The sequence below is a fragment of the Triturus cristatus genome, chromosome 1_1 (assembly GCF_964204655.1).
Source record: "Triturus cristatus chromosome 1_1, aTriCri1.1, whole genome shotgun sequence".
In the NCBI taxonomy this organism is placed as follows: Eukaryota; Metazoa; Chordata; class Amphibia; order Caudata; family Salamandridae; genus Triturus; species Triturus cristatus.
In genome coordinates, this window is record NC_140579.1 from 1,160,435,280 (window position 1) to 1,160,458,090 (window position 22,811).

The window sequence follows — 22,811 nt, forward strand, 5'->3', positions numbered from 1 at the left end:
TATAATCCAGGAAAAACTGGATCATTTCCTCCTTTAAATCCCCATCCACCCATGATTCGATATGTATCATGACAATCACTCGTACCTACAAAATAATTATCATATGCAGTTTGATTCCTTCTAATACACAACTTTCCTTTCTGAGGCCAATCCAAAGCCACTGTTGGACTAGCTTCTCCTTTCAAATGATTTTCTCTTTCAACGTCCCAGACGGTCTTTTCCCTCAGGTACTTTCTTTTGCATTTTCAATCTCCTTTCTTCAACTATATCTAAAAAAATCCTTTCCTCCTTCTTTAAGCTGCAAGTTAGATTATTTCTAAATATGGACTCTAATGTTAGTTCTTTATTTTCTAAGAAAAATTCACCTAATACTTTTATTTTTTTATTTATTTGCAGAGTTTTATATAGCGCAAACTCGACCCGAATCCAATCATATATCAGAGCGCTTTACATAGCACCAGTTACGTTACATGAGGACATTCATTTTTTTAGGCACGAGGAGATTAAGTAATTTGCCCAGAATCACAGGATGTTCAGTGTCATTACCGAGACTCGAACCCAGTTTCCCAAGTCCAAGGTCGAGCGCCTTAGCCAACTCCTCTCCCCTGTGAGTCAATCTGTGGGTCACTGCTTTTGAACTGAAAGCCAAAATAATCTCAGTCCCCCATAGACCCCACAAACCCCCTAGAAGAAATGCAGGTTTGTGCCACAAACATTATTGAGAACAATATTGGGTGAGCATTTCATTGTGGTATGCCCCTTTTTCAGCTTTAGTCTCAACTGGCTTCTTGGAGCATACTAGAGTTTCTATTTAATTTAAACCAGGTAGACTCAGGTAACATGTTCAGGACTTTCACGCAAATGCAAAATACTGCACAATCACCATGATCAGTCAATACAAAGTTCAACAAGCGGAGGGTAGAATCATTCGAGTGAGCTGCCGCCTGCACACTGGAAGAGCTGTCGACACGTTGCGGCAGGCCCCCTGTGTGCAAGTTGTGGAATAAATCTTTGCCGCTGAGGGAGGGCCATTCAACTGTTTCAATGTCCTTGTGGGCTGTGTCCAGTCCCCACTGTCTGTCTCAGCAGGTGCGAATCAGCGAGATAACCAGGAAGATCAAGCACAGTACAGACAAAGCGGTGAACAAGAAGAGAAGTCCAGCAAACACTGAAGCACTCATGGGCATCTGGATAAGTTTGCTCTCCGCAGGGATCATGTTTGTGAGGTTCAGCATGTATCCCAGGGACCAAGCAATGCTGCTATCCCCAACCTCTTTTTGAAACTGAATTTGAGACCAGGTTTCTGCATCAAACTTATAGCCATGCACGAGAAGGTAATAAATGTAGTTGGCCGAAAAACAGTACGATCGAGCGTATTTCTCCTCAAACTTGGCCACCATGAGTGGAATCTCTTTCCAATTGTGCATGCAGAAAGACCACACGCTGGTGTTGAACGCATCAAGAGAGAAGTATCCAGTGAGGTTTAAAGCATGGGCCGTTTAGTAGAACCCTGAAAAAGCAGAGAACTTGCCTTTCACTTTGGGCTGGTAAACGCCATCAAAGGAACAGTCCTCTCTGTCCCCGCAGGCGGAGAAGTTGAACAGAGACGACATCTTCTCCCGACACAAGGCCGGGTCGCCGGTGCCTTTGAAGAGGATGTAGTGGTCGGGGTGGTAGTTTGCTGGGCGGAGGGAGGCCGAGTACAAGCTCCCGAATGTGTGCTTCATTGTGAAGTTTCCCGTGTAGTTTCGATGGTAGCAGGGGTTCTCCACCACGGATGTGCTTGTCGAGGTCCTAACCAGTGATGCCAGGAAGCGTTTTTCTGCCTCGTCTCTTCCGTAGCACTGAAAGCTGTGAGTGTAGACGTTGTACTGGTACCCGTAGAGGACCACCTCTGTGCTTACATTTGGGTTCTGCTCAGATTCCTCAGGAATGAATGATATTTGGGTGGATGCTCCTCCTAGGTCCATAGCCCCAGTTGTCTCAGCTCCATGGGCATGGACCCATGCCCTCCAGATGTTTTTCTCCAGGAAGATGCCCATTAAATAGTTGGCGGTAATCCATCCGTACACACCTTCCTCCTGCCCAGTAATGATCTGCGCTCCCCTAAAGTCGAAGGGTTGGTTGTTGAAGAAGGAGTGGATGCGCTGAGAGGACACCATCGGCAGCACTCCAGTTCTGTGACATCAGTAGCCGCATTCCAGCTGTTGCCCCCGGGTAAGCTGGAGTGCTGTTGTGCTGCCGATAAGGGATCTTATCCTTGACTTTATTGGTGCAGTATTCCAGAGATTTGGCAGCTCCATCAGGGTTACTTGTGTAGTTGTCTATTCCAGGACCTTTCAAATTGCACTTGAAGGTCTGGGTGACAACTCCTGTATTATTCTCTTTTTCTGCATGCCACTGGTACACTGTGGTGCGGGAGGATCCAGCATTGAGGACTATACCATGCTTAAGGCCTGGAGAGAGCACCTCTTTCTTGTGGATCTGGACAAATGCGATGGCTATGATGACAGCAATGCTAATAAGCAGAAACAGGAAGGCAACCACTACTGGAGTCTTTGAAGGCATCCCACCAGCACCTTAGATACCCTTCCTGGGTGGGGGGCTTGAAGCAAGTCAGGTCGGGCGGAGAGAAGTCCGCGGCTCCCCCATGTTGCTGGACTGGCAAACACATCAACACAGGGAGCAGAGACGAGGAATTAGACGAGGAGGAGGAGGGGGGCTCGGAAGACTCCGGGATCTCCAGTCTGGGAGGCAGGAGGGCTCCTCAGTGCGAGGTTTTACTTTATTCAATTTGTTAAGTACAGGTACTTGTGAAAATATGTTATCTACATCTGAAAAGTAATATTCTAATTTCCCTATTTTGTAAAACAAACTTGCTATTACACTACATGTTATTCCATATGTTGCTGGGAGGTGATGATAGGTCACTCCCTCTGAAACAGATGCAGGTAACTGCATACAGACGTAGCAGTTCCTCACGTCCATCGTCTTTACATATTCGTATAGTAATTTTGAAAATACATTGTTAGAGAAATTATTTATAGACCTGTCTTTATGTAAATAATTTCTATCTATTTTAGTCGGGTATACTTTCTGAATCTTTTCTACATTAGTTTTATTCTCACTATATCCTTCTATTGTTCCTAATGTAACCTTGAATGAAACTATTAAAGCCAATACACTCCATAGAAGCATGAGTAATCCTGTACAACAACAACAACACATTTTAAACCATCTTCTAAGAAATACACATTTAGTTTTTCTACTTTCTGTGTTTGCCATTTCGAAAAATGATCAGTGTCGTTTGACTTAGCCTCTTCTACTTCACAACTAATTTTGTCTAACCCAAGGCTCTAAGCACCTACTTGGTTCTATCAGTTATGTCTTTCAGTAATTTATTGCCTTCCTACTTGGGTCACTTTTGGTCTTCTCAGTTTGGAATTTGATCGTCTTTCACTTTTCTTTCATAATTTTGGTACAGAACTTCCTGAACATCCGTCTCTTCTCCAATATCGGACAAGATAACTGTAGGAAGGTGGAATCTGACTGCATGGTTGCCCCCACTTTTTTCCTGGTGTTTGAATGGTTTTTGACTAGTCTGGCTGGGAAGCTGCTAACTAAGACCCCAGCCTATCTGCTTACTCCCTTAAATGGCTGGAGTGCATATTAGATCCACTAGTGATTGGATACTGTGGTACCTTATGAGCCCCTAGTATATGGTAACTTAGGTACCAAGGGCATTGGTACTTCACAGGCCTACCAGGGGCTGAAGCATGTATTATGCCACCCCTGGGTAGCAGACTAAATCTGACACCTCAGGCCTGCTACTGCAGCCTGGGTGAGGTAGTGTTAGCACTCCTCACAGAGGTATAGGTTCCTATATATCACCATACACACACATATAAACCTCTCAGTCACCCCTAAAGCAGGCCTATCAATCCTGAGGGCAGGGTGCTTGGTTTACAATGTGAGAGTGTGCCTCTGCCTGAACAAGGCCCCTCTGCAGCTGGCAGGGTCTATTCCCTGTTGCTGTTTAAGGATGCGGTTAAACCATATACTCTTAAGTGCATTATAACCTCCCGGTAAACGCTAACTTTGGAATGACTGCATCAAAACATGTCGTGTTTGGTGTCAAACAACTTGGAATCATACCCCCACACCAGTAACTGGTGTGGGAGTATGATCCCACCATTCAAGAGGGGACGACATGTACCCACTGTGGAAACACGGTAGAAATCTGAAAGAGCCCTGGCATCACAAAATGGATGCCACCAGCACAGACACTGGGCTGCCCTCCTGCTGCTGACAAACTCGCAGTGGAGGAGGCCCAACAATAGGCATCCTGTCATAGGGAGGTGTCACCACCTTCCAGACAGGATTTAGTGTATTGGAGCTGGTTGGGTGCACTCTTAGAGTGCTTTGAAGTCCTGCACTGGGGGAGCAGTAGGCTCCTCTGTGCATATGCCAGCTCAAACCAGTTCAGGGGCTACCAGCCTCTGCTCTGGCGCGAAACTGGACAAAGGTAAGTGGGTGTAACCACCCACCCCCCTGACCCTCCTAGAGGAGTGGTCATAGAGCAAGTCCCTCCCTTTCTTTTACTATAAGATAGGTACACATTGCCATTGCAAGTTAGATAACCCTGGACAACGCTTTACAAGAAGAATCCTGGCCCTTCGACGTTCCACTACATTTGGAAGACGGAAGAATCTCCCTTGGAGTCAAGGAGTGACTCCCCTGCTTCGCAGGCACCAAAAACTTGAATCAACGGTCGCAAACTTTCCCGCTCCCGCCGGAGTCCGAAGTCTCTGCAGCCACGGTAGTGGATTTCCTGACTTCTCGACGGCCATTGAGAGTCCCCAGCAGAGCTGAGGCAAGTGGACCCCACGAGTGACGAGGAACTGCAATACCTGGGAACCGTGCACTATTGTCGAGTGCAACCCCTTCACGACGTTCTACGAACTTGTGCTTTGGACCACGTGTGGCCCAAGTGTGGCTCCTGTGAAGCAAATCCTCACGAGGCGTCTTCGCGATCCCTTGCCGGCTGGCTTGTGGGTCCCCTGAAGACTTCATCAAACCAAAGGGCTCCCCTGGTTGATCCAGGCCTGCCCTGACTTACCCTCGCTGGGTGAGTCCCTCAGACCTTGCTGGTCTGCACCGCTGACTTTCTTTGATTTCCACAAAACTTGCTCTTGCCAAGGCTTGTTGGCTCCAATCCGGTTGCCGACACCTTAGTAAGCTGCAGACATCGTGGAACACTCCGAATCCAGCTGCTGGTCATCGTCGATGCCTCCTGGACCTCGTGGGCGAAGAGTCAAAACACCCTTGATCACCTGAAATCACCCGACTTCCGTGGGCATCCATCTCCCTGGCCCCGGGTCACTGGGGACAGGGACAGTGTTCACAGTGACTGTGAACACTGTCCCTTCTGCTTTCAGGTCATCTTCATCTTGAATCCAGCCTTGGATTCCACCGGACACTTCTTCAGTCTTCGCAAGCAGCAAGTCTTCTTTGGCTTCCATAGAAAACAGCGAAGCGACCCCGACACCAAAAGACACCTATGCACCCGGCTTCCCTGGGTGAGGTAACTTGTGCACTTCAGTGCCCTAGTGTGTGTTGGCCCTCGAATTACTTACCTTGTAAGTGGCTTGCTTGTAGACTTCCTCGAAGTACCCTAAAACTTTAAAAATCAAACCGCGACTTGCTCCATTGTAATCAATAGGGAACCCGCGGCTGTGTTCTCACACTACACGCGTCTCTCGTGGGTCTTTTACGTACCTGTCTTGGGTGGATTTGTGATGCCCCAGCGATTCTACAGGCCCTAGGCCTTGTCCCCTTGCAAGTCGACTTTTCGAAACCTCTTTTTTAGTATATGGTCTGGTACGCCCCTAGGGCCCCAGCCAGATTTGTGCTTAACTTATTGTGAAACGTTTATATTTGAATGTGTTCCGGACTTCTAATCTCATAAAGAGATTAGTAGGGTGTCTAGAAATAAATACATATATATTTGATATATATACACACCTGTGTGGTGTCCTTTCATTTGGTAATTCAAGGGATTATAAGGTAAAACAAGCTGCTTTACATTCATCTGAGACTTAGCCTGAAGGCTGCTCTCCACAGCTACCACTAGGATAGCTTTCTTTAAAAGGTTGTCTTAAACCTATCTACCATAAGAGTCGAATTGGACTGGTGCAAGGTGGCCACTATAACTAGTGACCAGCATATGCCAGGCCAACTTCTCACATTGGTGGGCAGCGTGTGGGATTCCAGCTTGCCATTGTTTTACCAGAACATCTCTATTTGAATTACTAACTGAAAACCACTTAAGGTCCTCAAGGTACATATAAAAGTTAAGCTTAGAATCAATAAGTTCTACTGAACTTAGAGCTGTTTGTGAAGGGATAGCACACCCTTGCTACAGCTCAAGCTAGGATCAGTAGGCCACAAACTAGTGTAGGTAGTACAACACTGCACAACACTAGAATGTCCTCAAGGGATGGAGCCAGTTGGTCCACCCAACCTCAGTATAAGGACATGACCTTCTTTGACTTGAAGGACATGTGTGTTGCAAGACACCTGGGGTTAGGACAGATCCCTCCACACAACACCTGATAAATTTGCTAACAGCAGATGATCTTAGACAAGCTCTAGGAGCTAGAGGATCTGGATCAGGGGGTGGGTCAGCCATAGTCTCTGGGTCAGATGATGAAAATCAAGATGACCTGGAGTCTGTGATTGAAGGGCCAGACCCACAGGGGTCTGAAAAGGACAGGGGAATTCTCCCTAAGAGAGCTGACAGAGTGATGTGAGTGGTTAGATTCCCTTGAAGGGGACCTAGGCCTCTCCTCACCTCTGACAGAGAATCTGTCCAACAGAGGAACTCATACTCTAATAGAAGAGAGACCTCCTCTGAAATAAGGTACAAGATGCTCCAGTATGAGGAAGCAAGACTTGCCCTCAGAACCAAGCAGCTGGCCTTAGATAGACAAGCCTTTGAGCTTCCGAGAGCTTCTAGAAAAGAGGGGTTAGAACCCCCTGGTGGCAGCAACAGTGTCCCTAGAGGCAGACATTACATTCCAGACCATAGGAACCTGTCCAAGGTTGTTCCTCCCTACCAGAGTGGGGATGATATCCACAAATGGATAACTCCTATGGGGAGGGCCTGTAGAGTACAACAGGTCCCCCAGAAACAGTGGGCAGCAATCTTGTGGCTCTCCTTTTCAGATAAAGGTAGAGACAAGCTCCTCATTGTTAGAGAAGAGGATGCTGATGACTATGAAGTCCTGAAAAGTGCATTAATAGATGGGTTTGGCTTAACCACTGAACAGTACAGGTTGAAGTTCAGAGATACCAGAAGGCACAGACACAGGACTGGGTGGACTTTGTAAATTGTGCTACCAAGGCTCTGGAGGGTTGGATAATTGGCAGTAGAGCAACTGACTTTAAGAGATTGTATAATCTAATGATGAGAGAGCAGATCCTCAACAATTGTCAAAACCAGCTCTTACACCAGTACCTGGTGGACTCTGATCTGACCTCTCCCCAAGAATTGGGAAAGAAGGCAGACAAATGGGTCAGAACCAGGGTGAGGCCGAAGAACCAAGGTGGTGACCAGAAGAAAGATTCCACTAAGCCCAAAGAGCAAGATGGGGATAATAAAACAGAAAAGTCCTTTGAAGAGCCCTAAAAACCCAGTTCTGGGGGTGGGTCCCAAAATCCTTCCTCTTCCAATAAGAAACCATATTGCCATGTGTGCAAGCAACCTGGCCACTGGAAAACTGACTCCAGTTGTCCAAAGAATGGCAATAAAGAAAATGTTCCTCCCACTGCAGCTCCAACACCTCCTGTTACTACCAGTAGTAATCCCCCAGGTGGTGGGAGTGCACCCAAAAACTTAGTTGGGTTTTCTTGGGGAACTCAGGTGGACTCTGGCCTAACCAGGTCCCCTACACAAGCAACTCTAGTCTGTGATGGTGGCATGGGGTTTGCCAACTTTACCATGAGTCCCAATATTTTGGGCAGGTACAGACAAGAGCCCATGATCAATGGTCAGAAGGCTGTGGACTACAGGGACACAGGGGCTAGTGTCACCATGGTGACCAGGAGACTAGTGCCCCTAGAACAGCTTTTACCTGAGTTTAGATACCAGGTGACCAATATTGATGGAATAAGGACAGACCATCCCATGGCAGTGGTAAATCTCAGCTGGGGAGGGGTCACTGGCCCAAAGAGAGTGGCAGTGTCTCCAACCTTGCCTGTAGATTGTCTACTGGGGAATGATCTGGAAATCTCAGCCTGGGCTGAGGTAGATCACAATGCCCATTAAAGAATGTTAGGCATCCCTGAGAGAGCGGATGAGACCCTGAGGGCCTCACCTCCACCCCAGGAGAAATTAAGGGGAGTGAAGCCTGAAACAATGGATCACTCCTCACAAACAGAGAGCATAGGGGGGGGAGGAACAGTCCTCCCCCCACCAGACTAAAGGTAAGGGTCAGCTTTCTAAGGAAACTGATCCTGCCCGTTGTGAAGTAACTGCCCCAGAAGTGGTCAGGCCTGTCCTGGCCACAGCTCTGAAGGCAGGGGATCCTTCCAAGGTGGTACCCAGTCTGGAACAGGTATTCTGCCCCTCTCTACCCTGCCTTAGTCAGCCCAGGGCTGCAGAGGTCAGGGAGGTCAGTGGACCCTTAGTGGGCCCCTGTCCAGAGGAACCCCCTGATCAGCAGATTAGGGACACCCAGCAGAGTAGTTCTAGCCAGGTGAATATTCCTCTACATACTGAGGGATCCCCCTTACCCCTAGGTACAGGTATCCCACAGATGGACTTTGTTGGGCACAGGGATACCTGGGACATAGTTGCCCCAAACATCCCAATGCCCTCTACTATTCCAACCAGAGGGACCCAACCCCCAGCAGTAGGCAGCCAGAGGTTGACCCTTAGAGCCAGATGTGACACAGTCATGGACAGAAAGGCTTCCATGGTGACCAGTGTCCTGAGGAAGTTGAGACCACCCCAAATAGGGCCTCACTTCCACACTCAGACACCCCACCAGCCTGCTTCTGTACCAAAACACAATACAGGTAACTTCCCTAGACTTTGGAGAAACTCTAGAACCCCTTGGGGTAGGATTTCCCAAGTGGACCATGAGACAGGGAGCAACCATGCTAGTGCAGGTTCTTCCTTATATGGCCACTCAGGAAATAAAGGCTTATCTGGACAAGGTTAGCCTTATCTCCTTTCGTTTGGGGGGGGGGGGGGTGGAGGGGAGGTTATGTACAAAGGTGGAATCTGACTGCATGGTTGCCCCCACTTTTTTCCTAGTGTTTGAATGGTTTTTGACTAGTCTGGCTGGGATCCTGCTATCCAGGACCCCAGCCTATCTGGTTACTCCCTTAAATGACTGGTGTGCATATTAGATGCACTAGTGATTGGATACTGTGGTGCCTTATGAGCCCCTAGTATATCGTTCCTTAGGTACCAAGGGCATAGGTACTTCACAGGCCTACCAGGGGCTGAAGCATGTATTATGCCACCCCTGGAAAGCAGACTAAATCTGACACCTCAGGCCTGCTACTGCAGCCTGGGTGAGGTAGTGTTAGCACTCCTCACAGAGGTATAGGTTCCTATATCTCACCATACACACACATATAAACCTATCAGTCACCCCTAAAGCAGGCCCTATCAATCCTGAGGGCAGGGTGCTTGGTTTACAATGTGAGGGGGTGCCTCTGCCTGAGCAAGGCCCCTCTGCAGCTGGCAGGGTCTATTCCCTGTGGCTGATTGTGGATGCAGTTAAACCATATACTCTTAAGTGCATTCTAACCTCCCAGTAAATGCTAACTTTGGAATGACTGCATCAAAACATGTTGTATTTGGTGTCAAACAACTTGGAATCATAACCGCACACCAGTAACTGGTGTGGGAGTATAATCCCACCCTTCTAGAGGGGACGACATGTACCCACTGTGGAAACACGGTAGAAATCTGAAAGAGCCCTGGCATCACAAAATGGATGCCACCAGCTCAGATACTGGGCTGCCCTCCTGCTGCTGACTGAAACTAGCAGTGGAGGAGGCCCAACAATAGGCATCCTGTCACAAGGAGGTGTCACCACCTTCCAGACAGGATTTAGTGTATTGGAGCTGGTTGGGTGCACTCTTAGAGTGCTTTGAAGTCCTGCACTGGGGGAGCAGTAGGATCCTCTGTGCATATGCCAGCTCAAACCAGTTCAGGGGCTTCCAGACCCTGCTCTGGCACGAAACTGGACAAAGGGAAGTGGGTGTAACCACCCACCCCCTGACCCTCCTAGAGGAGTGGTCATAGAGCTAGTCCCTCCCTTTCTTTTACTATAAGATGGGTACACCTTTCCATTGCAAGTTAGATAACCCTGGAAGACGCTTTACAAGAAGAATCCTGGCCCTTCGATGTTCCATTACCTTTGGAAGACGGAGGAATCTCCCTTGGAGTCAAGGAGTGACTCCCCTGCTTGGCAAGCACCAAAAACTTGAATCAACGGTCGCAAACTTTCCCGCTCCCGCCGGAGTCCGAAGTCCCTGCAGCCCCGGAAGTGGATTTCCTGACTTCGACGGCCATTGTGAGTCCCCAACAGAGCTGAGGCGAGTGGACCCCACGAGTGACGAGGAACTGCAATACCTGGGAACCGTACACTATTGTCGAGTGCAACCCCTTCACGACGTTCTACAAACTTGTGCTTTGGACTACGTGTGGCCCAAGTGTGGCTCCTGTGAAGCGAATCCTCACGAGGCGTCGTCGCGATCCCTTGCCGGCTGGCTTGTGGGTCCCCTGAAGACTTCTTCATCAAACCAAAGGGCTCCCCTGGTTGCTCCAGGCCTGCCCTGACTTACCCTCGCTGGGTGAGTCCCTCAGACCTTGCTGGTCTGCACCGCTGACTTTCTTCGATTTCCACGAAACTTGCTGTTGCCAAGGCTTGTTGGCTCCAATCCGGTTGCCGACACCTCAGTAAGCTGCAGACGTTGTGGGACACTCTGAATCCATCTGCTGGTCATCGTCGATGCCTCCTGGACCTCGTGGGCGAAGAGTCAAAACACCCTTGATCACCAGAAATCACCCGACTTCCGTGGTCATCCATCTTCATGGCCCCGGGTCACTGGCAAGTGACTGTGAACACTGTCCCTTCTGCTTTCATATCATCTTCTTCTTGAATCCAGCTTTGGATTCTACGGGACACTTCTTCAGTCTTCGCAAGAAGCAAATCTTCTTTGGCTTCCATAGAAAACAGCGACGCGACCCGACACCAAAAGACACCTATGCACCCGGCTTTCCTGAGTGAGGTAACTCGTGCACTCCGGTGCCCTAGTGTGTGTTGGCCCTCGAATTACTTACCTTGGAAGTGGCATGCTTGTAGACTTCCTCGAAGTACCCTAAAACTTTAAAAATCCAACCGCGACTTGCTCCATTGTAATCAATAGGGAACCCGCGGCTGTGTTCTCACACTGCACGTGTCTCTCGTGGGTCTTTTACTTACCTGCCTTGGGTGGATTAGTGAAGCCCCCACAATTCTACAGGCCCTAGGCCTTGTCCCCTTGCAAGTCGACTTTCCTAAACCTCTTTTTTGGTATATGGTCTGGTACGCCCCAAGGGCCCCACCATATTTGTGCTTAACTTATTGTGAAACGTTGATATTCGAATGTGTTCCTGACTTCTAATCTCATAAAAAGATTAGTAGAGTGTGTCTAGAAATAAATACATATATATTTGATATATGTACCTGTGTGGTGTCCTTTCATTTGGTAATTCAAGAGATTATAAGGTAAAACAAGCTGCTTTACATTCCTCTGAGACTTAGCCTGAAGGCTGCTCTTCACAGCTACCACTAGGATAGCTTTCTTTAAAAGGTTGTCTTAAACCTATCTACCATAAGAGTCGAATTGGACTGGTGCAAGGTGGCCACTATATCTAGTGACCAGCATATGCCAGGCCAACTTCTCACAATAACTCTCAGGATTTCCGATTCTTCGATATCCTCAACCACTTTTGGTACAGTCACCTTTGGATCTTCTTGGCTGTCCGCCTCTTCTTTTATTTCAGGCAGTGCCACATATGACCATTCCGGCGACTTATACTTCTGGTTAGGTTTTCTCGTTCTCCTAATTTCTTCTGCTGTCGCTTCTTCCCCTTCTTTCAATTTTTCTTGGCTTGATACTTCATTCACTTGTTCAGCTCTAGATAAATTCACTCTTGTCAATCTGTATCTCAGTCTCTTTATTTTATTTGGACAAATTTCATCTCTTGCTGATCTCTTCAATTTATTTCCTTTTTCTCAGTTCTCCATGCTCTCTTTCTTAGGACTCGACCTTCTGGTACTTCTTCATCTCTGTCTTCCGATTAAGTTTCAACTTGACTTTTTCCTTCAACTGATCTCCTTTCCACCACTTCTATTTTGTTCCCTACTTCTGTCCCTCCTCGTGGTTCTTCCACACAATCTTCCTGCTGACTAACTGTCCCTTCCTCTAACTTGATGTTTGAATTCCCTACAGCTCCTCAGGGGTCTTCCGCAAAAATCTTTCCCTCACTCTCTGTATCTGGCACTTTACCATCTAATGTTATTACTTCAGGTGGAATTTCTCTTGAACTCTCACTTGGAATCTCTTTATCAAGGATTTCTTTGACAATCTCTTCACTGTTTATCTTTCTCTTTTCATGTACTCGTACTGGTTCAGTATCCGATTCCGAGCTGGTATCAGAAATCTGCAATTTTCTTCTTAATGGAAGATTTTCCGAGGCAACAACTGGATTTGATTCCGATTCCCCCCTTTCAGGAGTTTGTCTTATTCTTGTGTCCTCAGTACCAGATTCAGAACTGGTATCTGATTCTTCGAAATACTCTCCTTCTTTGTTATCCACTGGGTTTGGAATTCGCTAGGTGTGACTAGCATGTATCCAGTTTTTTACTCCTGCACACTTTACTGCTGTTGTTGTGTTCAAGATCACCTGACGTGGTTTTCCCCAACGTGGGATCAAACAGTTTTGTCTTCTGTACACCTTAATTCTCACCTAGTCCCCTGGGCTCAAATCATGAGCTGGCTTCTTTTCAAGGGTGGTGGCATCCGATCCAACCTGATGGAACACAGAATGAATAGAATCAGCCAACCCCTTGCAATAATCCAACACCAAGTCATCAGATATAGGCAACAGTTTGTTGACTGGTATGAAAACATGTCGCGTGGCTCTACCCATGACAATTTCGTGAGGACTCAGACCTGTATTTCTATCTGGAATAGATCGAATAGTCATGAGTACCAGAGGCAAGACATCAGGCCATTTCAAACCTGTGGCTAAACACATTTTTCCCAATCTGTTTTTAATAGTGTCATTTACTTGTTCTACAACACCAGAAGCCTCTGGGCGATAGGCACAATGTAATTTCTGTTGTACATTCAATGCTTCACAAATTAGCTTCATGATTTCATTATGAAAATGTTTTCCTCTATCTGACTCAATTGTGACTGGAAACCCGAATCTAGGGATAAACTCTCTCAATAGTAGTTTGGCCACTGTAATTCCATCATTCCTTCTTGTCGGCTATGCTTCCCATCTAGAAAACAGACAGACCATCACTAAAACATACCTCAACCTTTTACAGGGAGGCATTTCAATGAAGTCAATCTGCATTCTGGTGAAAGGCCCTCCTTCTCGACCTATCGTTCCTAGACTTACCACTGTTTTTCTTCCAGGATAGAACTGCTGACATATTAGGCATCTTTGACAAAGGCTTTCAGCTACAAGTCAGAATTTTGCATTATACCATGTTTGTTTAAACAATCTGATCATTGCGTCTCTACCTACATGTGCTTGTCCATGATAAATCCGTGCCATAGCGGACACCATGCTATCTGGCATAACTGGTCTTCCATCCTGATAGACCCACACATGATCTGGTTCCCTTGGTGCACATCCTGCTTTAACCCACTGTCTCATTTCCTCATCTCCTGCTTCCTCTTGTAACTGTCTCACTTCTTCCCATATATTCACAATGTTAGTAAACAACAAAGGACATGAATTCATTTCTTTTTCTCTTGCCGGATTTACAGAATTCTGATTGCATGCACAATATTGAGCCATATCATTAGCAGACTGGTTACCAGCTGACACATAGTCATTAGACTTTGTGTGTGCTGCACACTTCACATCTGCCAATTGCCTAGGCAGCTGTATCGCCTCAAGCAATTTTCCAACCACTTCAGCATTCTTTATAGGAGTTCCACTTGAAGTCAAAAATCCTCTTTGGGACCAAATTTGCCCAAAGTCATGCACTACACCGAAGCCGTATTGGCTATCGGTTATCACAGTCACTCTCATATTCTTTCCCAACTTACATGCTCTTGTTAAAAGCAAACAGTTCGGCAACTTGGGCTGATTTTACTCCTTATAGAAATGATGCTTCCAAAACCGCTGCTACTGTGCATACTGCATATGCTGCACTTAGAATTCCCTCATCCGTTCTCAAGCATGATCCATCCACGAACATCACATAGTCACTTTCTGTCAAAGGTACATCTTTTATATCAGGACGTGGTTTGGTATAGAAATCAAGCACTTCCAAACAGTCATGATCCACATCATCTCTGACTTCCACATTCTCAGCATCAGGCAGTAACGTTGAAGGATTCACATTCAGACATCTCACCAGGCTCACATTTGTCGCACCTAGGATAACTTTCTCATATTTAGTCAGACGACTGTGTGTCATGAACTGGGTGCGGCTCCTTGTTTAAAGGATTGCCACATCATGAGGTACAAACACTCTCACAGGATATCCCATCACAATTCCTTAACTTTGTTCCAAACTTTTGCAAGTGGCTGCTACGGCTTTCAGACAACCTGGCAATGCTACAGCTACGGGAAGTAATATAGCTAAGAAATATGCAATTGGTCTCCTTAGTTTTCCATATTTCTGTATTAATACAGAAAGTGCACATCCGTTTCTTTCGCTGCAATAAAGTTCGAATTCCTTTTCATAATCAGGCATACCAAGTGCTGGTGCTTCACATAAACTGTCTCTCAATTGTTTAAAAGCCATCAATTCTTCCTTATTCAATTCAATAGGATCTTTCACATCACTTCTTGTCAATCGTACTAATGGTTTTGCAATCAGGAAAAAGTTACTTATCCACTGACGACAATATCCCACCATTCCGAGGAACATTCTCACTTCTCTTTGCGTCATTGGGGCTCTCATTCCCTTAATTATTTTGATCCTATCTGCAGTCACTTTCCTCAATCCTTTTTCGATTTTGTGGCCTAAATATTGGACTTCCTTTTGACAAAATTGTAATTTTGACGGAGATACTTTAAGTCCTCCATCTGCCAAATGATTTAGCAATGCTATGGTATATACCACACAAGCTTCTCGAGTTTTTGACGCCACAAGTAGGTCGTAAATATACTGCACCAGTACTGAACTCTCAGGCATCTATAGATCTTCTAAGGACTTTTTCAATATCTGATTGAATATTGAGGGGCTCTCTGTATACCCCTGCGGGATTCGGCACCATGCCAAAATACGTTCGTCAAACCGGAACGCAAACATCTGTTGACTGTCATGATGCAATGGGATAGAAAAGAAAGCATGACACAGATCGATTACTGTATACCATTCTGCATCATGAGGAATCTGGTACAAAATCCCAGATGGATTTGGTACAACAGGACAACATGACACAACAATTTTGTTTATTTTTCTCAGGTCTTGCACTATTCTAAATGTTCCATTAGGTTTTTTCAGACCCATAATTGGTGAATTACATGGACTGCTCATTATTTCTCTCAAAATACCTTGTTTAATCATTTTCTCTAGTATGGGGGTAACTCCAGTAATTATCTCGGGTGTCAATTTATACTGTGGAACATTTGGGTAATTTACTCCTTCCTTTACAGAAATTTTTATGGGATCTACATTTTTCACCAAACCCACATCTTCTCCAGTAAAATCCCATGCCTCTATTTTCACTGTCTTTTTCAATTCTTGAGGCAATTCCTCAGGATCAAATACAGCAAATGCCTCAGTAATTCCTGTTTCCATGTTAGCCATTGTCATTTTGTACAGCACATCCTCATCTGGAGTCTCAAATGCTATACCATCTGGAGTACAAAATATTGTGCAATTCATTTTGCACAGCAAATCTCTCCCTAACAGATTTACAGGGCTTGAATCGCACACAACAAAGCAGTGCATTTCAGAAAATTTCCCTATTTTAACCTTGACTGGATCGGTGAGATACGTTTTTAGGTCTCGCCTGGCGAACGCAGCGCGAAGCGCTGCTGTCGCCAGCGAGATCTATTGTTGCTGACTTGCCTCGGAAGTGGGACAGGAGTTGGGCACACGCAGGGCTTTTGGTGGATTGGAGCCTGTGTACGCGCACGCACAGCCACGCGGTGTGCACATCTCCTGTCCCCCTTCTGTCCTCAGCAGCCTCATACACTTTCACTTTCCATTACCCACATCGGCTCCACGGAGACAGCTTGCGATCGTTTAGCATCGGGAATTCTGGGACGATGGACTATGTTAATGAAGCATTCAGATACACGCGACCTAGTAGTCGCAGAGATTCACAGGTTTGCCTCACAGCTCGGGCGGCCTGCAGTCTATAACTGTCCAGACGTGGACCACAAGCTTCCTCGCGGTACTCCTGGCCACTGGCATGAATCGCCCCCACTTCCCCCCAAGGATCTCCGTTTAACTTACCGAACCCGCACGCCGCCGCCACGTTGAACACCCTGCACGTGGACCCGCCTCCAGTGACATCACTGGCTACCTGAAACCGTAGCACCGCCTCTACAAAAACGCCACTGCGAGCCGGCTGCACCCGTCCTCCCCAAGACTGCGCGTGCCCAATGGCATGCTCAGAGGCGTCCATACTGGGGGTCAGGCAATCGATTCTTGTTCGCTATGGGAATTTGTAGGAGAGTAGGGTCTGCTATCCTATGGTCACCCCAAATTTTGGCTTTTTGCTTCACTGGTTTTTGACATATTGAGGCTGTGGGCCTGCCAATCAGACCCCCAGCCTGCTGTTCTCTCTACTAAATTAAAACTATGCACCCTAGGTGCATAACCAATTGGAAGTGGATCACCCTGTCAGCCCCTGTACCAGTGTACACTAGGTACCCAGGGCATTGGTGTACCCAAGGCCTGCCAGGGGCTGCAGCATGTATTATGCCACCCCAGGCTTGGCCTAACAATCTGACACAACTGGCTGATCACTCAGCTGGGGTAAGTTGGTGTAATCACCTCTTACTTAGGTGTAGTATACCTATACCTAACCTTAAATGGGACACCTGGTAACCTATAAGTCACTCCTATGGCAGGCCTTAACAATCCTGAAGGCAGAGTGCTTGGTTCCATGTGAGATGGTGCTCTGGCATGAGCTGAGCCTGTCTGCAGTGGTCGGAACAACTTCCTTCTACTGTTTCCAGATATCGTCATACCATATACTCTTAAGTGCATTATGAACCTCGCGGTTAAATGCTATCTTTGGTTTGGCTTTATCAAAACATGTCGAGTAAGGTGTCATACGAATTGGAATACTAACCCCTCGCCAATTCTGGCGACGGGGTTAGCATTCCACCCTTCTAGAGGGACACGACATGTACAGTACCTGAAACCCGGGTAAAATCAGACATAGCCTCAGCTCCACAAAATGGATGCTGCCACCACAGACACAAGTCTGCCCTCCTGCTGCTGGGAGTCCTTCCAGCTTGGGAGGTGTGGACAAAGGGTTTCCTGCCAGGGGAGGTGCGTGCACCACCCCAGACAGGATTTTGTGTATTGGTCAGGTAGGGCTTGAAAGAAACCAGACATGCCTGTGGCTCACAAGGAGCCTCGGTGCATATGCCAGTTCAAACCGGTCCTGGGGCACACCAGTCCCGGGCCTGGGGCGAGCTGGACAAAGGATTGGGGGTGTAACCACCCCCCTTCCTGGTCCCACCCATAGGGAGGGACCTAGCAGGTAGTCCGGCCCCTAGAATCCGAATAAAGGTAGGAGCTGTGTCCTAAGACTTCAGACATCCTGGAATCAACTTGAAACTAAGAAGAAGACGGGAACTTCGACATTCTGCTGCACAGAAGACTGAAGAAAATCTCCCCTGTGGTCAGGGAGTGACCACCTTGCTAACGCAAGCACCATCCAGCGAATCACCGTCTGCTTTGCCGCCGCCTCCCGCCGGAGCCCGAGCCCAGAGACTGACAAGACCTGGACCTCCAGACCTCTCACCGCCCGATCCACAGTCCCTGAAAAGAGGAGACCCGTGGAGGCACCGAGACACGTGGAGCCAGCCATCTTGGAACGACTACGACAAGCTGACCAGTGCAACAACCGAGGCTCCCTCCAAGTTGTGCTTTGGGTCCTGAGAAGCCCAACCCTCGAGCAGCATCTGCACCAAAGGTGAGCCCTCCAGCATCTCCACGATCTGCGTGGGGCCCTTCTGCATTTTGCCACTCGACGCGCCTAACCGGTTGCTGGCCCGCTGGCTAGTGGCCATCTTGGCGACGAAATCTACGACAAACACCGCTGGTCTGGTTGCTCCAGACTGGCCCTTGCTCCCCTCCAAAGGAGCAATCCCTCTGACCTTGCTGGTCAGAACCAACAGCTGATTTCTGAATCCTCCTACAATTGCTTTTGCCAAGGCTTGTTTGCTTCGATCAAGTCGCCGACACCGCCGACAGCGAGAGCCTGCGTGGGACAGCTCGTGAGCCGACTCCTGGACGTCGTCGACCTTCAGGGACCACGTGGCTGCGGAGACAAGCTACCCCTCATCACCTGTTTGCACCCGACATCGCCTGGTACCCACCTGGTGCCACGCTGGTCACTGGCTAGTGACTGTGAACACTGTCCCCTCTGCTTACAGGTCTTCAACATCTCCGATCCACTCTTGGATCCACTGCATCTCTTCCCGACCGACCGCCTGCAGCATCTTTGTCCCAGGCTCAACGGAACAGATAGAAGAAACCCGACGCACTTTGAGGCCTATGCACCCGCTTCCTGTGGGTGAGGTAAAGCTGGTACTCCGGTGCCCATGTGTAGTAATACATCTCTAGTGCCTGTGTTCCAAATCTTAAGTTCCTAGGTCATCCGGAAGATTCCTTTTGCAGTAACTTTGTACTTTTTACGCACCCATTGAAACCTATGGGAGCACGCGTGTGACTATTTGCTCTGCACACGCCACCCGTGGACCTCCTGGTCACTAACTGACGTTAGCTCCTTGTAGGCCCAGCGATTCTAGAGGCCCTAGGCCTTTTCCCTTTTCTGTTCGTGGTACTTATACCACTATTTTAGTATATGGTTTGAGTGGCCACCAGGGCCTATCCATATAAAGTGCAACTTCTGTGTATTCTGTGATAATCTTGTTTGACGATTTGTGCTCCTGTGCTCATAAAGAGACTAGGGGTTACTTTGAGAAATAAATACATATATATTTTGAATATATATCTGTGTGGTGTCCTTTCATTGGTATAAAAGGGGGTTGCATTTGGTAAAACAGCTGGCTTAACACGCATCACGAGTTTAGCCTCAAAGACTGCTTAGCCTACGCTACCACTAGGGCAGCTAGTCCGAAAAGGTTGACTTACAACCACACCATAAGGGTTGCTTGGCATGGTACAAGGTGATCACTTTAACTAGTGAGCATCATATACCAGGCCAACTTCTCACATTGGTGAGCAGCGGTTGGATTTGAGCTTGCTGTGTTTTACCATTGTAATCTCTTGGTTACCAATTGAAAGATCACATAGGTACCTGTAGGTACATATAAAACAAGATTAGATATACATAAGTTCTACTGAACTTAGTTGTTGTAGAGCAAAGGGAGTAGCACACCCTGACTACAACTACTAGATAGGTTTAGTAGGTAAACCCAAGTGTAGGTAGATTGCAACACATCCACCCACACTTAAGAGCAATGGCCGGGGCAGAGGGGTCCACTGTACCCATCTCTGTTGAGAGTGACCCCCAGAGGGCACCATCCAGCTTTGCTACCCTTAATCAGAATGAGCTCAGGCATTTGGCAACTCTTAGAGGCCTTAAACAGCCCAAGAACCCAAACTCTGCTGAGCTCAGAGAGCTCTTACAGAATGATGAGAATCAGAGAGCACTCAAGAAAGCTTCCCAGTTAGCCCCCTTAGGGTCAGGAACAGGAGGCCCCCCTTCTGAAGATACTACAGAGGTACCCAGTTCCAATAGCCATCCCTTAGATGAGAACCATACTACAGGGGAGGAAAGTGGTGAGGATACAGAAAGTAGTGATGATGAAGGGAGAACTAGCCCAGTGCCAAGTATTATACTTGGCCCAGCTAAACTAAGGCTATTGGGGACTGACAATGGGTTCCCCCCATTGGATCTCCCCAGTGGACTTAACACAGGGCTTGGGAGGCAAAGGAATCGCTCAGGTGACTCCAATGCTTCTCATGGCTCTAGAGGCTCTCAAGGTCACTCCAGGAAAAGGATGACCACCCCTCAGAGGAGGGAACATGAGGCCAAGATGCAAGAGGCTCAGCTGAGGATCAGGAAGCAGGAGCTAGAAGTAGCCCTGATGGAAGAGAAACTTAGCAAGGCTAGACAGCATAAAGAGAGTGGGTCTATACCCACTGGTGGCAGCATTGTCCCTAAGGACAAAGATAGGGTTTTCGATAATAGAAACCTGTCTAAGGTTGTGCCCCCCTACAAAAGTGGGGATGACATCCACAAGTGGATAACTGCTCTTGAGAGAGCCTGCAAAGTACAGCAGGTTCCTGAAGATCAGTGGGCAGCAATCCTCTGGCTCTCCTTTGAAGGAAGAGGCAGAGACAGACTCCTCACTGTTAGAGAAGAGGATGTCAGAAACTACAGAGTCCTGAAGAGTGTTCTAGTTGATGGGTTAGGCTTAACCACTGAGCAGTACAGGTTAATGTTCAGAGACACCCAAAAGACACAGACTCAGGACTGGTCTGAATACATTGAATGTGCCACTAAGGCTTTGGAGGGTTGGTTGCTGGGAAGTAAGGTATCTGATTTTACAGGATTGTATAATTTGATGATGAGAGAACAGATTTTAAATAACTGTCAAAACCAGCAACTGCATCAACACTTGGTTGACTCTGATCTGACCTCTCCCCAAGAATTGGGAAAGAAGGCAGACAAATGGGTCAGAACCAGGGTTAAGCAAAAGAACCAGAACCAGGGCCAAGGGGGTGATCAGAAGAAAACAGACCAAAAGGGTGGAGATCAGAAACCTAAAGACCAGAAGTCTTCAACAGGGCCCCAAACTACTGCTAAGGAGGGTGGGTCCCAACAGTCCAAGAAGAAGAAAGAAGGTCAGAAGAAACCCTGGTGCAATCATTGTAAAAATACAACTCACTGGACTAGTGATTGCAAAAAGGGTGGAGCCCCCAACACTGTTGCCCCTAAGGCACCTGCTCCCAGTACTACTGTTAGCAGTGTTGGTCCCCAGACAAAGGGTGTAGTGGGAATCACTATGGGAACTGAAGGAGATTCTGACTTAGACAGAACCCTTACACAGGCAGTCTTGATCTGTGATGGGGACATTGATTTGTCCCTGACTGTGAGCCCCAGTAACCTGGGCAAGTACAGACAGACTCCTTTAATTAATGACAAAGTGGCTCAAGCCTACAGGGACACATGTGCCAGTGTCACTATGGTGACACCAGGCTTTGTGGACCCTGGACAGTACATACCAGGTGAGAACTACCTGGTGACCAATGCCAGCAATGCCACTACTTCACACAGTGTGGCAGTTGTTAACTTCTCATGGGGAGGGGTAACTGGCCTCAAAAGGGTTGTGGTTAGTGCAGACCTCCCAGTAGAATGTTTGTTGGGCAATGACCTAGAGAGTTCTCTATGGTCAGAAGTGGAGTACAGGACTCATGCAGAGATGTTAGGTATATCATCACATGTCCTTGCTGTGACCAGGTCACAGGCCAAAAAGTGCCTCACTGAACCACAGGTCTTGGATCCTGGAACAATGGACCAAGCACCTACCAAGAAGAAGAACAGGAGGGTCAAGGCTGTGCCTTCCCCCCTGCCTCAGAGTGATGATCAGCCTTCCCAGGAAGCTGATCTAGAGGACCCTGAAGGAACTGTCCCTGAAGAGCTTGAACCTGATCAGGTTGAGTTTCTGGGGACAGGGGGACCTTCAAGGGCTGACTTGAGGCAGGCTCAGTTATCCTGTCCCTCTCTTGAACCCCTCAGACAGCTGGCTGCTGCTGAGGCTGCTGGGAATGCTCAAGGTACCCATAAAGTGTATTGGGATGAAGGGCTCCTTTATTCAGAGGCTAGAGACCCCAAGCCTGGTGCAACCAGGAGGTTGGTCATACCTCTGCAATTTAGGGGCTTCCTTCTTACCTTGGCCCATGATATTCCTTTAGCAGGACACCTAGGCCAGAACAAGACCTGGGACAGACTTGTCCCTCACTTTCACTGGCCTCATATGAATGAAGATACAAAGGAGTTTTGTCGCTCCTGTGTTACCTGCCAAGCCAGTGGCAAATCAGGTGGCACAACAAAGGCCCCCCTGATACCACTACCTGTGGTGGGGGTTCCCTTTGAAAGAGTGGGAATAGACATAGTGGGTCCCATGGATCCTCCCACTGCATCTGGGCACAGATTTATACTGGTGGTAGTGGATCATGCCACCAGGTATCCAGAGGCAATTCCCCTTAGGACCACTACAGCACCTGTTGTGGCCAGGGCCCTGCTGGGAGTATTCTCCAGAGTGGGGTTTCCTAAGGAGGTAGTATCTGACAGAGGTACCAACTTTATGTCAGGATACTTGACAGCTA

General features: G+C 47.7%; 2 pseudogenes across 1 annotated transcript in view; one reads left to right on the forward strand and one right to left on the reverse strand.

Annotated features, from left to right (window-relative positions):
• Positions 1-22,811, forward strand: part of LOC146871792 (5' exonuclease Apollo-like) — a 323,020-nt pseudogene that overhangs the window by 259,848 nt on the left and 40,361 nt on the right. The gene's annotated exons all lie outside the window — the stretch shown is intronic.
• On the reverse strand, positions 1,083-2,568 carry LOC146871793 (ectonucleoside triphosphate diphosphohydrolase 3 pseudogene; annotated as a pseudogene).